At 33.5% G+C, this 13,986-nt stretch overlaps 1 long non-coding RNA gene and 1 pseudogene across 1 annotated transcript; both read left to right on the top strand.

The window, feature by feature from the left end:
* Positions 1-355: 355 nt before the first annotated feature.
* On the top strand, positions 356-8,938 carry LOC142638455 (disease resistance protein SUMM2-like; annotated as a pseudogene).
* A 1,297-nt stretch (positions 8,939-10,235) lies between these two features.
* LOC142638456 (uncharacterized) lies at positions 10,236-13,730 on the top strand. The gene is made up of 3 exons (XR_012845017.1): positions 10,236-10,754; positions 11,139-11,220; positions 13,472-13,730. It is a non-coding gene; the product is annotated as an uncharacterized LOC142638456 (long non-coding RNA).
* Positions 13,731-13,986: the final 256 nt, after the last annotated feature.

Genomic DNA, 13,986 nt, shown 5'->3' on the forward strand with positions numbered 1-13,986 from the left:
TTTTTTTTTGTTGAACAGTAAATAAATGTAAAAATTAGCTAAAATAGTATAATGAAACTTATAAATAGTATCAAAAAGTGCATTAGAGCCCATAAATAATAGCAAAAATAAAATAAATAATAAATAAGTTGACTTTTTAACTAAACATAGTATAATTCATTGACCTTTTGACGATAAAGCCAATCATCTTTACCCCACCATGACAATTTCTCACAAAAGTTGAGGTGATTCCAGTGACCTGAAAAGCAAGTCCTCCCCTTGTCTTGAAGTGCAATGACCTGAAAAGCAAGTCCACGTGATTCCTTCCTCCTCTATTTCCCCATATCAATTATTGTGCTACATTAATAATACCTTCACTCGCCTTTACTTTTCGTAGTTTCTTCCAAATTAAAGATTAGCATTTAGCAAGAAGGGCTGCTTTGTGTTAATTTCTTGGCCTCTGTGTTTTTTTACTTATTAAGAGCAGCAGCATGCAACAGCCAATAAGTCTATGTACTTAAACTTCTCCTCGGATTTCTAAAGAGTTGTTGCTAATTTGGAGATTTGGCTTTTTCTTGGAGATAGGAGGACGGGTAAGATCTTTGATGTGATTCTGCGTATGAAATTATTTATTTATTTTTTGGTTTAGATATTTATAGGATTAGATGACTGTACATGTTTATTTTATTTATTTAAAAGATTATATTGTAATATATTCTTTGTTTATTTTAGCTATCTTTTTCACTAGAATTTTCATTTATGTAAAAGAAAAAGCGGACTCCCTTTATATACTGGGTCATTACTTCATTCCCCAGCCTGCTTATAGTTAAAAAAATTAATTACTGTGAAATGAATCATTTCCATTTGAAAGCAAACAGAGAGAAACATTCCTTTCTGCAGAAATTTGTTCCTTTAAAGCTATCTTTATTTTTTTTCTCCTCTTCCATCTCATTTTCCTTGTAGAAACTTGTTTTGGTTTGCGTTACTTTCTTCTCTGTGGTTTTGCATTATATTGTTCTGCTCTAGGTTGTTTGCGTTACTTTCTTCTTTGTGCTTTTGCATTGTATTTTCTTGTGTGCTATATCTTTGAGTATCATGTGTCTGGAGATTATGTTCTTTTATTGCCTTTGGTGCTTAGTAAGACCTGTTCAGCCTGTGTACATTGTTGGTCTTTCTTATTAATTAGCGGCGAGATAATAATTTTTATGGTGGTTTTAGTAATTAATTTTTTTTTATACAATTTAAACTAATTTAATAAAGAATAATGTATTTCAATCATATTTTTATTTATTATGAAACAATTATAAATGTAATATAAGAACAATAGTAAATCATAAATATAAATTTTGTTGTACCAAAATAAAAATAATACAATTTTCTCAAAAATTCAAAAGGCAAGTTAATGAAAATATTCATTTTTTAATAAAATTTATTTATAACAATTTGTGAATCATTAAAAAATATATAAAATTTAGAAATTATCATTTTAGTTTTAAAAAAACTTTCTCAAACCTTATTTTTTCTGTCTGTAATCCAAAACATTGAAAAATGTAACTAAGAAAATTAATAAACTTAACAATGATTAATTGGACAAATTAAGAAAAACAATTTGTTGTGGATAATCTATTAAGGTTATTTTCTTTGCAGAAATTGTAATTTCATCCACCCAAAACATATTATCAAATAAACAATTATTAGCAAAATCTAATAATTAAATTTTTATATATGCATTGTTATAAAATAATAATAACAATTAAAGTAAAATTGCAAAAGCTAAAATTTGTAACCTATCTGATTATTTTCGTATGGCTAACCTTTACTTTTCTCTAAATAAATGGCATTATAGAGTACTTCTAATACAACTATTAAAAGTACTTTGTCCACCTCAAATGACTTAAAAATAAACAAAAATCAGTAAAGTCTCGTAGTGTAACATCTAAATTAAGCACTATAGAAGATCATGCGGTCTAATAAAATAAATACCAAATTATGCAAAACATACTATGTAATAGAATAATATTATATTTTTATACGCTATTTTTAATTCTTTATAATGCAATAAGATAAAATTTAACAATCAAAGAGAAAAAAAAAATCCCATTAACCTAAAGTAGAGTTTTAAAGAATATAAAAGATTATCAACATAAAGCAAAGATACAAGAAAAATAAAAAATCCACCAAAAAATTGAGAGAGCAAGGGAGAACCTTTTCTTTGTGAGGGAAAACTATGTATAGAATGGAAGAGATAGCGATAGATTTATAGCAAGAGATTGTGAATAAGAAGAGACAAAAATAAAGAAAGACGAAGGAAAAAAAAGAAGAAGAATGATATTAATGTAAAATGTAGTAGGGAGATGAAAAGGTAAGAGAGAGAGAAATGTTTGAGAAGTAGTGAGAAAATGAAAAGGTAAGGGAGGGAGAAATGTTGGAAAAGTGTAAAAATTAAAAAAAAAATGTTAAAACAATTATAGAAAAATTGAAAAGAAAAAAGATAATAAAGTGGACGCTGATGTGGCTCAACTGGAGCGTAGCAACAATAAATGCTACGCTTCAACTTTTATATATATATATATATATTGATTACATCCCTGAATTTCAATTAACATCAACATACTTTTTTCAATTAAAAAAAGGTAGAGCAAAGTTTGTAATATTATTATGATATTTAATTGCACATATAATTTCTGCGGGATTTCACTAAAAACTTTTCTATGGGATTTCACTACAAACTTCAAAGTCATAACTTCGTTTTAAAAGAGCAATATTAGAGACATAACTTTTATGTGACCTATTTTTATGGGTTTTGACTAACATTACTTTTATTATGTACCAATCATATTTGGCCACGTCAATAAATTTTTTAAAAAAATTGTGAAAATTCTTCATTCCCATAAAAAAAAAAAATTTGATTCCATGGATGTGGATTAGCTCAGGGGTAAAAAAATATTAGTAATAATAGTAAAAAAAAAAAAAAAAACATATTCCAATTAATAGAGGCTTGTTTTCAGAACCTATTGGAAAAGCCAAGTCCTCTTGTAATAACCATTGGCCATATAACCTTGGTCTAATAATTCATAAATTGAATTATTAATAGCTAAACTAAATTATTATATGCTTCTTATTAGTTTGTCCAAATTTATTATTTTCACTTATAACATATATTAATTCCTCTACTTAACATATATATATATATATATATATATATATATATATATATATATATTAATTCCTCTAAATTTAGAAAGACTGTAATCATATATATTTTAAAATTTTAATCTGACAAGTAAACTTTAGAATTTATTATCAATCTCTTCTTTCGGGACATTATAAAGACAATAACATTGGGGGCGGGGAGGAAGAGAAAATGAGATTGACTGATCCACCGCCACGGCGCCACCTCTCCTTCCACTTGTTGGGTCCTAAGTAAAATTATCAACAATATTAGCAATCCAAAATAGCAATCACACACAAAAACACAAATATTTATGTGGAAAACTCTTTCTCTTTGAAGGGAAAAACTATGGGACAAACTCAGAATAATTTTACTATTATCAAATCAATTACAATAATTTTTATATATGTTTCATAGCTAAAGAAAAGAAAAAAAAAACTCTTTTATTTTTCTTTGCTCTCACACACACAAATTTTCTTTCTTAAAGACGGCAATCCTTTTTCTTTTCTTTTTCACTATGTAGCACCCACCTTTTTTTCACTGTGCGGCACCTTCCTTTTTCTTCTTGTTTGTGTTCTATCTTTTAGCACACCACATGCATGCCTTTTTTATATTGAATTTTGCTGCCTCACACTCCTAGGAACATATGGAGTGTTAACTTTCCACGTATCTCCTATTTCAAGTTGAAATAGAAGTCCTCAACAGTTGGGCTTAGCTCATTAAGGAGCTTCACGTGGGCTGGACTTTGGTGCCAGCTTGCACCCAACAATCTCCCCCTCTAGCCCACCAATAGGAGGAGATTTTCAATCTATCTCTTTAATTCAATTCCATGTCGATCAAGCCGACTCCAAGCTTGACCTTCTTCATTATCTTCATTAACATTGAGAACACTTCATCAACGTCAATTCCTTTCATTCTCAAATAATTAATCTCCTCTTGGATATCCTTAATCCAATCTCTTGGCTCTCCTGCCCATTTATTCTTGAAGTTAACTATTTGATGTTCTCTAGCAATCCTCTTCTCATGAGGTTCAACAATCTCTAGTGAAGGATATTGCTCCCCTTGCTCAAGACCTCTAAGATCTTTCACTTCATCATCATCCCATGTAGCCTTAGCATCTTCGTATTCTTCATCACTTACCACTTTCTCTTTTGAAGCACTATTAGGCAATGAGAATTTCACCTTCTTGGTTTCAACACCATTAATCCCAACACTCATCTTTAGAGTCTTCTCAAAATCTTTAATCTCATTGAACTTCTTCTTAGAGATCTTCACGTGTCTTGTACATACCGCAACATGCATGTCCTCTTGCAACAACCAATGGCCCCTTAGTAAGCTTCCATCTTCCATTACCAAGGTAGTTACAATAACCCACTCGATCCATAGCCAATGTAGAAAACACATCCATCCTTAAATCTGGAACATGCCGCACATCCTTTAACATCATAGTGCTACCAACATTGGTTTCAATGCACACATCACCAATTTCCACAATTTTTGAGTAACTAGAATTACCCATCTTTATTGTACCAAAGTTCCGTGCTTTGTACGTGGTAAACAACCCCTTTGTAGGGATAATATGGTGGGGGGCTACAGAATCAACAATCCACTCAACATCATTATTAGCAACATGTTCACACTTTTGCTCTTTAATAGAAAGTACCACAACATCCTCATCATTCACAGCAGCTGTAGTATTTTTCTCACTATCATTTTTTTCATATTTTCCTTTATTTTGTTCCTTATTCCAATGCCAACAATCTCTTCTTAAGGGACCCTTTTTCACACAATGGAAGCATTCTCTAGTTTCCTTGAACTAAAATCTATCTCTTGATTGTGACCTACCATTGAATTTTCGATCATTAGGTCCTCTGCTTCTACCTCTACTCTTGTTCTTTGTGACAAAAGCTTGATCTTGTGCATTGTCTATATTTGTATCTCTCCTGCGAACCTCTACTTAAAATCAAATCTCGAATATCATCATATTTGAGTTTGCTTTTCCCTGCAGAATTACTCACCGTCATTCTCATGACTTCCCAACTGTTTGGTAAAGAAGCCAAAAGTATCGATGCACGAACCTCATCATTAAATTCAATTCCCACCATGGATAATTGATTTGTGATTGTATTGAACTCATTTAGATGTTGCGCTACAGGAGTGCTTTCTGCCTTCTTCAGATTAAATAACTTCTTCATTAGATACACCTTGCTGTTAGCCGACGACTTTTCATATATGCTAGACAAAGCCTTCATCAAATCCACTGTGGTCTTTTCTTTCACAAGATTGTGCGCAACTGATCTTGACAGAGTTAATCGAATAACTCTTAATACTTGTCTATCAAGAAGGTTCTAGTCTTCGTCCTTCAGAGTTTTAGGTTTCGTCCCCAAAAGAGGCAGATGCAATTTCTTCCCATAAAGATAATCTTCAACCTGCATCCTCCAATATGCGAAGTCTGTTTCATCAAATTTCTCAATTCCCGAACCCTTGCCTTCTTCTCCGGCCATTGCTTCCACTCTAATCTTAGCTCTGATACCACTTGTTGGGTCTCACATAATATTATCAACAATATTATCAATCCAAAATAGCAATCACACACAAGAACACAAATATTTTCGTGGAAAACCGTTTCTCTTTGAAGGGAAAAACCAAGGGACAAATTTTGAATAATTTCACTATTATCAAATCAATTACAATAATTTTTGTGTATGTCTCACGACTAAAGAAAAAAAATCTCTCTTATTTTTCTTTGCTCTCACACACACAAATTTTCTTTCACAAAGACGGCAATCCTTTTTCTTTTCTTTTTTCACTATGCAGCACCCAACTTTTTTTCACTGTGCGGCACCTGCCTTTTTCTTCTTGTTTGTGTTCTACCTTTTAGCACATCACACGTATGCCTTTTTTATATTGAATTCTGCCGCCTCACACTCCTAGGAACATATGAAGTGTTGACTTTCCATGTGTCTCCTATTTCAAGTTGAAGCTGCTTAGCTCATTAAGGAGCTTCACGTGGGCTAGACTTTGGTGCTAGCTTACACCCAACACCACTTACCACTTACCAATCCAAGCCAACTCCATGGCTTTTAAAACTTGGGGGCTATAAAGATGAATTCTTCCATTTTGTTTTTAATTTTTAGTTATAAACGTGCAAAATGTCTAATGTACATATTGGGTACATTTGCAGGCACAAAACAATGGAAATTGTGGGTCCCATTTTCGGGATTGTAAAAATGATATTTGCTCCAATTTGCAAATTCTGTGATTATTATAGAGGCGCTGATAAACATAGGCGAATTCTCAAGAACAAATGGCAGGATTTAGAACGTTGGAAGATAGACATAAACTCAAGAATGAGAGCACAACTTCTTCTAGGAAAGACACCAATGAAAGAAGTTGAAGGTTGGCTCCAAGATGTAGAAAAGATGAATGATGAAATAGAAGCCATTGAACGTGAAGATGTAGAAGGGAAGTGTTTCTCACATGCACACGTAGGAAAACTTGCTTTTAAGAAGATGCGAGAGGTGGAAGAACTTTATCAAAGGGGTGCTTTTAGTGATAGTTTGGTCATTGATCCACCTCCAAGCAACGGAGAAATAATGTCAACACCAACTTTGATTGGGGAAAGTACATTTGCAAGAGTAAAGGAAGCAATTTGGGCATGCGTATTGGACAATGATGTTAGAAAGATTGGCCTTTATGGAATGGGAGGTGTAGGGAAATCGACTGTCATGGAGCACATCAATAATCGTATATTAAAAGAGAAAAACAAATTTAACAGTGTCATTTGGGTCACTGTATCAAAGTCTTTAAATGTTATCCAACTGCAACATGATATTGCGCGCAAGTTGGATTTAGATCTCGCAGAAGTTAAGGATGTAAGAGAAAGGGCTGCCAAGTTAAAGGCAAAATTGGAAGATAAGAATAGATATGTGCTAATCTTAGATGATATGTGGGAAGCATTTGCTCTTGAGAAAGTAGGAATTCTAGAGCCTACTTCAGCAAATGGATGCAAATTATTGTTAACAACACGAGATCTTGCTGTTTGTCGAGGAATGAGTTGTAAAGATATCAAAATGGAGCTACTTTCGAAAGAGGAGGCACATAAGTTGTTTTTGGATAAAATGGGTTATGATGTTTTTAATATTCCCTATTTGAAACCAATTGCAAAAGAGGTTCTTGAAAGATGTGCCCAATTGCCTCTTGCAATTGTTACGATAGCTGCAAGTTTCAAACCCTTAAGATAAGATTTCGAGTGGAGGGATGCACTGGAAAAGCTGAAGACATTAGTAATGAGGTCTAACAATAGAGAGAAGTAGGTACTTGAGACGCTTAAATTTAGTTATGAATGCTTGGAAGATGAGGAACCTAAACAGTGTCTCTTGCATTGTGCACTATACCCTGAAGACTTCAAGATTAACAAAGAAGAGTTGATAAAACATTTGATTAATGAGGGAATCATTGAAAGAATGAAGAATAGGCAAGCAGAGTTTGATAGGGGCTATCCAATATTGAGTAAACTTGAAAATGCTTGCTTATTGGAAGGTGGAAATGATAATTTTGTGAAGATGCATGATTTGGTAAGAGACATGGTCCTCGAGGTCGCGAGTCCTCAATTTATGGTAGAAGGTTGCTTGGGATTGGAGGATTTTTCAGAGGAAGGAAAATGGAAAGAGGATCTTGTAAAGGCTTCTTTGAGGTACAAGGACATATCAACAATCCCTTGTAATGTATCACCAAGGTGTCCTAACCTTTCAACCTTGTTGCTACGAGGTAACAGCTCATTAACAAATGTCCCAGATTCTTTGTTTGAGCATTTGCATGGGCTCAAGGTTCTTGATCTATCATATACTGGTATTAAATCCTTGCCAAATTCAATCTTTAGCTTGGAGAAGCTTACTGCATTAAGGCTTAGAGGGTGTCAAGGATTAATTCATGTGTCTTCATTAGCAAAGCTTACAACATTGAGAAAGTTAGACCTTGGGTATACATTAATTAAGGAAGTACCTCATGGTTTAGTAATGTTGGTCAACTTGACATATCTCAATTTGAATGCGTGTAGACTAAAAACCATTCCACTTGGGATTTTACCTAAACTATCTCATCTTCAGTATCTCTCAGTTTCCTGCGGTTCAAACACAGTAATAGTGAAAGGAGAAGAGATAGCAAGCTTGAAGAAATTGGAGACTTTTGGGGGCCATTTTAATGACTTATACGAGTTCAATAGGTATATAAGATTCTTGGAGAAAAGGCAACTTGCATGTTACGAAATTGAAGTGGGAATGTCAATTATGGATGACTGTAGAAGCGTAGAAGTCTCAGGTCGCAAATCTATAATGTTAAATGACTGCAATTTAAGAAAAGGAGAAGAGTCCTTTGTGCTACCGAAGGATGTGCAAGCTCTAGTTATTGGAAGCTGTCACGAAATAAGAAGTTTATGCGATGTTCCATCATTGAACCACGCAAGTGAATTAAAGTTTATAGGTCTTGACAACTGCGAAGGAATAGAGCATGTACTTTCATTTTCTTCTTCTTCGTCGTCCTCTTCTTGTACCATCTCTCTTCAAACTCTCGAGGCTTTAGTGCTTTCTTGTTTGGATAACTTACAGGTACTGTTTAGAAAAGAGAAAGTTGCATCGGTACGGTTCCTGTTAGGATTAGTGCCCTTAAATCCTATTGTATGATGCTATGTATGATATTATGTATGACATTATGTATGACATGATGTATGACTTAATATTGTGATTGATAAAGTTATTTTATTATTATCCAAAATAATGGTAACATGAATATGGGACATTATCATATAGTCCATGAGATGAATTGTATGTGATTTATGTGAAAAGTCACAGAAGATGTAAATCACAAGTTCTTTGTAAACTCAGAATTAATAGTTCGTAGTCGGTGATGAAATTGGGCATTTCATCTGCGAAGACTATAACGTGTCAACTAAGATGATTTGTCTTGATCATGGAAGTGGAAGCTTCTAGTTGATATGTTGATATGTTTTAAGAGTTAAAACATATTGAACAGACATTGTGAGATTTATTATTCTTCTAACGACTGTCAAATGAATAATAAATCTCACGACTTCTATTTGCATGAACTCTTAATCCTGAGAGAATAATGGACCTGATCATGAAGTGTAGGTTGCTTTGATATATCAGGAGTGAGATCTGAAGTGACGGTCAAAACCTCAGTATATTGGGCAGCCACATTTAGTGTTGATGGAACATATATTCTCAATATGGAATTCATAGTCTCTTGATGGAGATATAAAATATTCCCTTGAGATAAGTTTAATGGTTTCAGTTATTCAGAGAGTTAGGCCTAATCACTTTAGTAAGAAATTACTAAAGTATATATTTATGAAATTGGATTTCATAAATATATAATGAATAATTTTAAAGAATTAAACCGGGTACTCAAGGATAAGATGTAGTAATTTACAAAGTGGCAGTCTACGTTTAAGACTTTGTGTTACTACGAATATTTTATGAAGGGGTTACGTGTTTAATAAAGTCTTGGGATATAATTTATTAATAAGGCCTAGAGTGCAATTATATTTATATAGTGGTATTAAATATAATTAATGGTAACTTTGGACTTGTCAAGAGTTGACGGAAAAGTCCAAGGCCCATTGGAGCTAGTGTCTTATTGGTCCCTTTTGGTCCCACTCCAAGCCACACACTAAAGTCCAATTGGAAAGGCCTAATAGGCCAGCCCAATTAGATAATCAGTTAGTTATAAAGGGAGAAACATATAGAATTTTGGTTGGTGAAAAAGAAAAAAGAAAAAGAAACGGTGTATGAGAGAGTGTGAGACACACTTTCATTCTCCCTTTGAAAAACTGATTGAGAGACCACACATCTTGGGCGTAAAGTGGAATTGGAGTGAAGATTAAAAGTGTTCCCAAGTGCTTCTAATCTTTGTTTTGAATTTCTCCACACCAAGGTACGCTATCTTGTTCTTAAATTCTGAAATTTATGTAGTGCACGTTATCAATCTTGAATGAAATAGACCCTAATTCGTCGCTTCCGCTGTGGGTTTGCATGAGATGCAAAACCAACCAGAATTTTTCCTTCAGTTCCCACCTGACACCTTTTCCTGTCTCAAAGCATTTTTAATAGGGGATTGTTCAAGAATATAGAAGCTGCTTCTAGCTGGGTTGCTGCTACACTTGCACAACTTGGAAAAGATCGAGGTCCACAATTGTGGACAAGTAGAGGAAATAATAGCAGAAGTATTTGATGAATTTGAAGGAGAAGAAAAGGAGGGAATGGTCACTACCAACATCACTCTCCCCAGATTGAGAACTTTGGAATTACGGGACCTACCAGAATTGAAGACCATTTGTAGTAGCAGAAAAGTAATAGTTTGTGATTCTCTTAAAAGGGTTGAGATAATTGAATGTCAAAAGCTGAAGAGACTCCCTCTCTCTCTGCCGCTTCTTAATGGACAACTATCTCCTCCCCCTTTTCTTAAAGAGATTGAAGCAGATAAAGAATGGTGGGAGTCGTTGGACTGTCAGGACACTAAGAATGTCCTTCAACCCTTCTTCTGGGATCCAAATGAACGGGATAAACAAATTTTCGCACATATAGAGGTATGTCTTTCTCTTCATTCTCACATTTTATTTATTTATCTTTTATGGACTCATCTTTAATCTTTCTTTTATTTTCTCTAATCCATTTTCTAAAATCCTTTAAATAACCCTTTTTGGATTGGGCCAACCAATTATTTATCACATCTTCCCTGTAAGTATATGCTTTATAGTTAATGTAAAATGGTTTCGCGAGTGGTTACTTTTGCTTTTTTGGTCTTATAAAGGATTTATGGCTAAGAAATTTGTGTGAGATTTTATTCATTTTTTTTTTCATATTTGCTAATTAATATGAACTTTGCTGTGTTATTAACGCGTGTTCCTCTTTGACTAAGTGTGACAATCTTCTGTAGTAATTGATCCTCTGGCTAATTTGTTTTGATATAGGATTTGTTGAGAAGCCGAACCTTGACATAAAATGTTTCCGTGGTGTGTGCGAGTGCGAGCAAGGAGAACTTCACTCTCAAACGTAATTCTTTGTGATTTTGTTCTTATTTGCTAATTATAAACTCTTTTATGTTATGAAGTTGTGTTCCTCTTTGGCTAACTGCCACAATCTTCTGTAATAATTTATCTCTTCTACCTAATTTCTTTTGATACCCACTTTCTATCTGTTTTCAACATTAACTTGTATCCTCTTCTTCTTCTCCTTCTTCTTCTTCTTCTCTGTTCGCCGGTTGAGAAGAACACAAAAATGGGGAATTGCTTTATGTTGTGTACATTTCGGTCCTAATAAATCTTTTTACATTAAATTTGGTGAATTTACTCGATCTTCTTTGGATACCTTGAAACATTGATTTTGCAATGGTTATAATTCCAATTATTTTTTTTAATTTTTTTCGCTGAATATCAGATCTTGTGAGTCCTCTATAATTGGGAAAAGGTAGCACTGTAGCAGCATGTACCTTGTCGTCAATGTACAAAATTGTTAAATTGGTGCACATCTTGCGAACATCCATTCCATTGTAACTTTTGCTGTCAACATGCTCTATATGGGTAGTTTCATTATCTAGGAACAAGTATGCTTATGATACAAGCATCTTGGTCATCAATATGGCATACTTTTTGCTTCATGTTTTCGCTTTTGTGTTGATAACCAGCTTTCCCGTAGGGTGTTTGTATTCGTCATTGAATATATAATTTGTTCCCATTCCTTTCCCTTTCTTTCTTGTCCTTTTCTACTTCTCTATTCCTCCCTCTAATAGAGATGGATTTGTGAATTACATGATATTGAATTTGGTTTATCTCAAGCTAATGGATGTAAAATCATTCTCAAAACATCCAATGCAAACTTTGTAGAAGTTGGTATTCTTCAATGTGGATATTTTATTATTGCCATAAAAAATTTCGTCTGCGTTCAATTCAAGAATAATCAGCAATCCATTACTCAACCCAAGAGACAACATATCAATCTTGAAATAATCAGAACTCATTTTAGATGAAAGGCTATAAAAATGAGTCACCTCATTTGAGAAATGCAGCATTGTTCATTTCAATAATATTAGTTGAACTATTTTTAGTTATTGATAAATTTATAAAAAAAAAAAGGTGAAAGGGAGAAATGATTACAAAAATGATTATGTTAGTAAATTTTGTGCTTTACTTGTTGATGCATGTATTTTTGCTCCTCATATAGTCACAAAATTTCTCTCCACTATTTATGTGGAGAACAAGAAGCTTAAAAAAAGATGAAGATAGTAATATTCGAGATTTGCATAATTTTAACACAGAAAATTTGCTTTTCAAGTTGATATGACCTGTTTTACTAGAACCTATGCTTCATTGTTATGCACACGATGAGGCTTTAAAAAATATTTTCTATTGAGTACCAAAATGTGTTAAGCAGGGATATAACAATCAAATAAAATATTTTCATCAAACCATACTCAGTGCAATTAACTTGTTTTTCCTATTAACGATGTGAGTAAGTATTAAAGAGAAAAATCAAATAGATTGTTAATTTTCCTTATATTTTGCTACTTTTTCCATTATTTGAAAAACAAGCTTTCAGGAAAGGCTACTTGAATGTTCTGTTAACTTTCATTAAGTTTTTAGTATCATTTTCAGTTCTTTATAAGTTAAATATTGCTGCTTGGTACACATTTCTCACAGTGCACCAGCTATAGTGCAACATGCTTCATACGCTATGAAAATGCTTAATCATTTAGGAGGCCTTTCATTTAGAATTATTTTATTGCTCATCTGAATCAATAGATGCACCTTGCATACCCTAGTATTGTCCTTTGCAAACTTGTAACTCTAGAATACTTAAGAATTTAAAGGACCCTCACGTGTTTGTGAACCTGTTGTATCATTTCTCAACCTGTAACTCTAGGGTGCTTAAATATTTATAGCTTGTTTGGATTGAGGAGAAGGGAGAGGGAATAGAGTAGAATTAGCTCAAAATTAACCTATTTTCCACTAACCTTTTCCCTCAATCCAAACGAGCCCTTAAAGAAATCTTGTGTGTTTGTGAACCTCTTGTATCATTTTTTTTGATGAACAAACCTCTTGTATCATTTTTGAAAGTCTTGGTTTTGGGAGGATTTGTAAGGTCTTTAAAATGCGTTAATGATCAATCTTATGCTAGAGTTTCTCTTCATATGTGCCAGAGTCATGAATCATGGTTTTAAGCAGTAAATAAGTTATATCTGGTGTACATTTTTTTTCCTACATTTTGAATTGATATAAATTTTTTTTTTCGGTTGTTTTTGTTGCAGATCCACAGATGAAGGATTTCTCTATCCCTCTAAAGGCGTGGTCTATTCCTCGTGCATAATTTACAAAGTGTTGGACACTTCTGGCATGTTGATGTTTGATGGTTGTAAATATCTTTTGTTGCCATTCGGTAATTCCTATCGACATGTACTGTATGTACATTTTGATAATCTGGGAACGAGTATGCTAATGAAACAAGCTTTCCTGATCATCAATTTGGGGTTAATTAGTTGAGAATTATCCAGCAAGAAGTCACCACAATTTTCTCCCTTTATCTTTGTTCATTGTGTGTTAAAAAGCAGCCTTCCTTTAGGCCTTGAGTTCGAGGACAGGACTATTGTCTCGGTTGGGCCATATTTTACAGGATGTAATTTGTATGCTCAATAGACTTAGCTGCCTGCAGGTTCTATTTGTCAAAAGGAGTGCTAATAATGTTGCCCACGTTTTAGCTAGATATGCTAAGGACCTAACAGAGGATGTTGTTTGGATTGAAGATTCTCCGCCCCCAGCTGAGGAG

Source organism: Castanea sativa, chromosome 6 (assembly GCF_040712315.1).
Source record: "Castanea sativa cultivar Marrone di Chiusa Pesio chromosome 6, ASM4071231v1".
Classification (NCBI taxonomy): domain Eukaryota; kingdom Viridiplantae; phylum Streptophyta; class Magnoliopsida; order Fagales; family Fagaceae; genus Castanea; species Castanea sativa.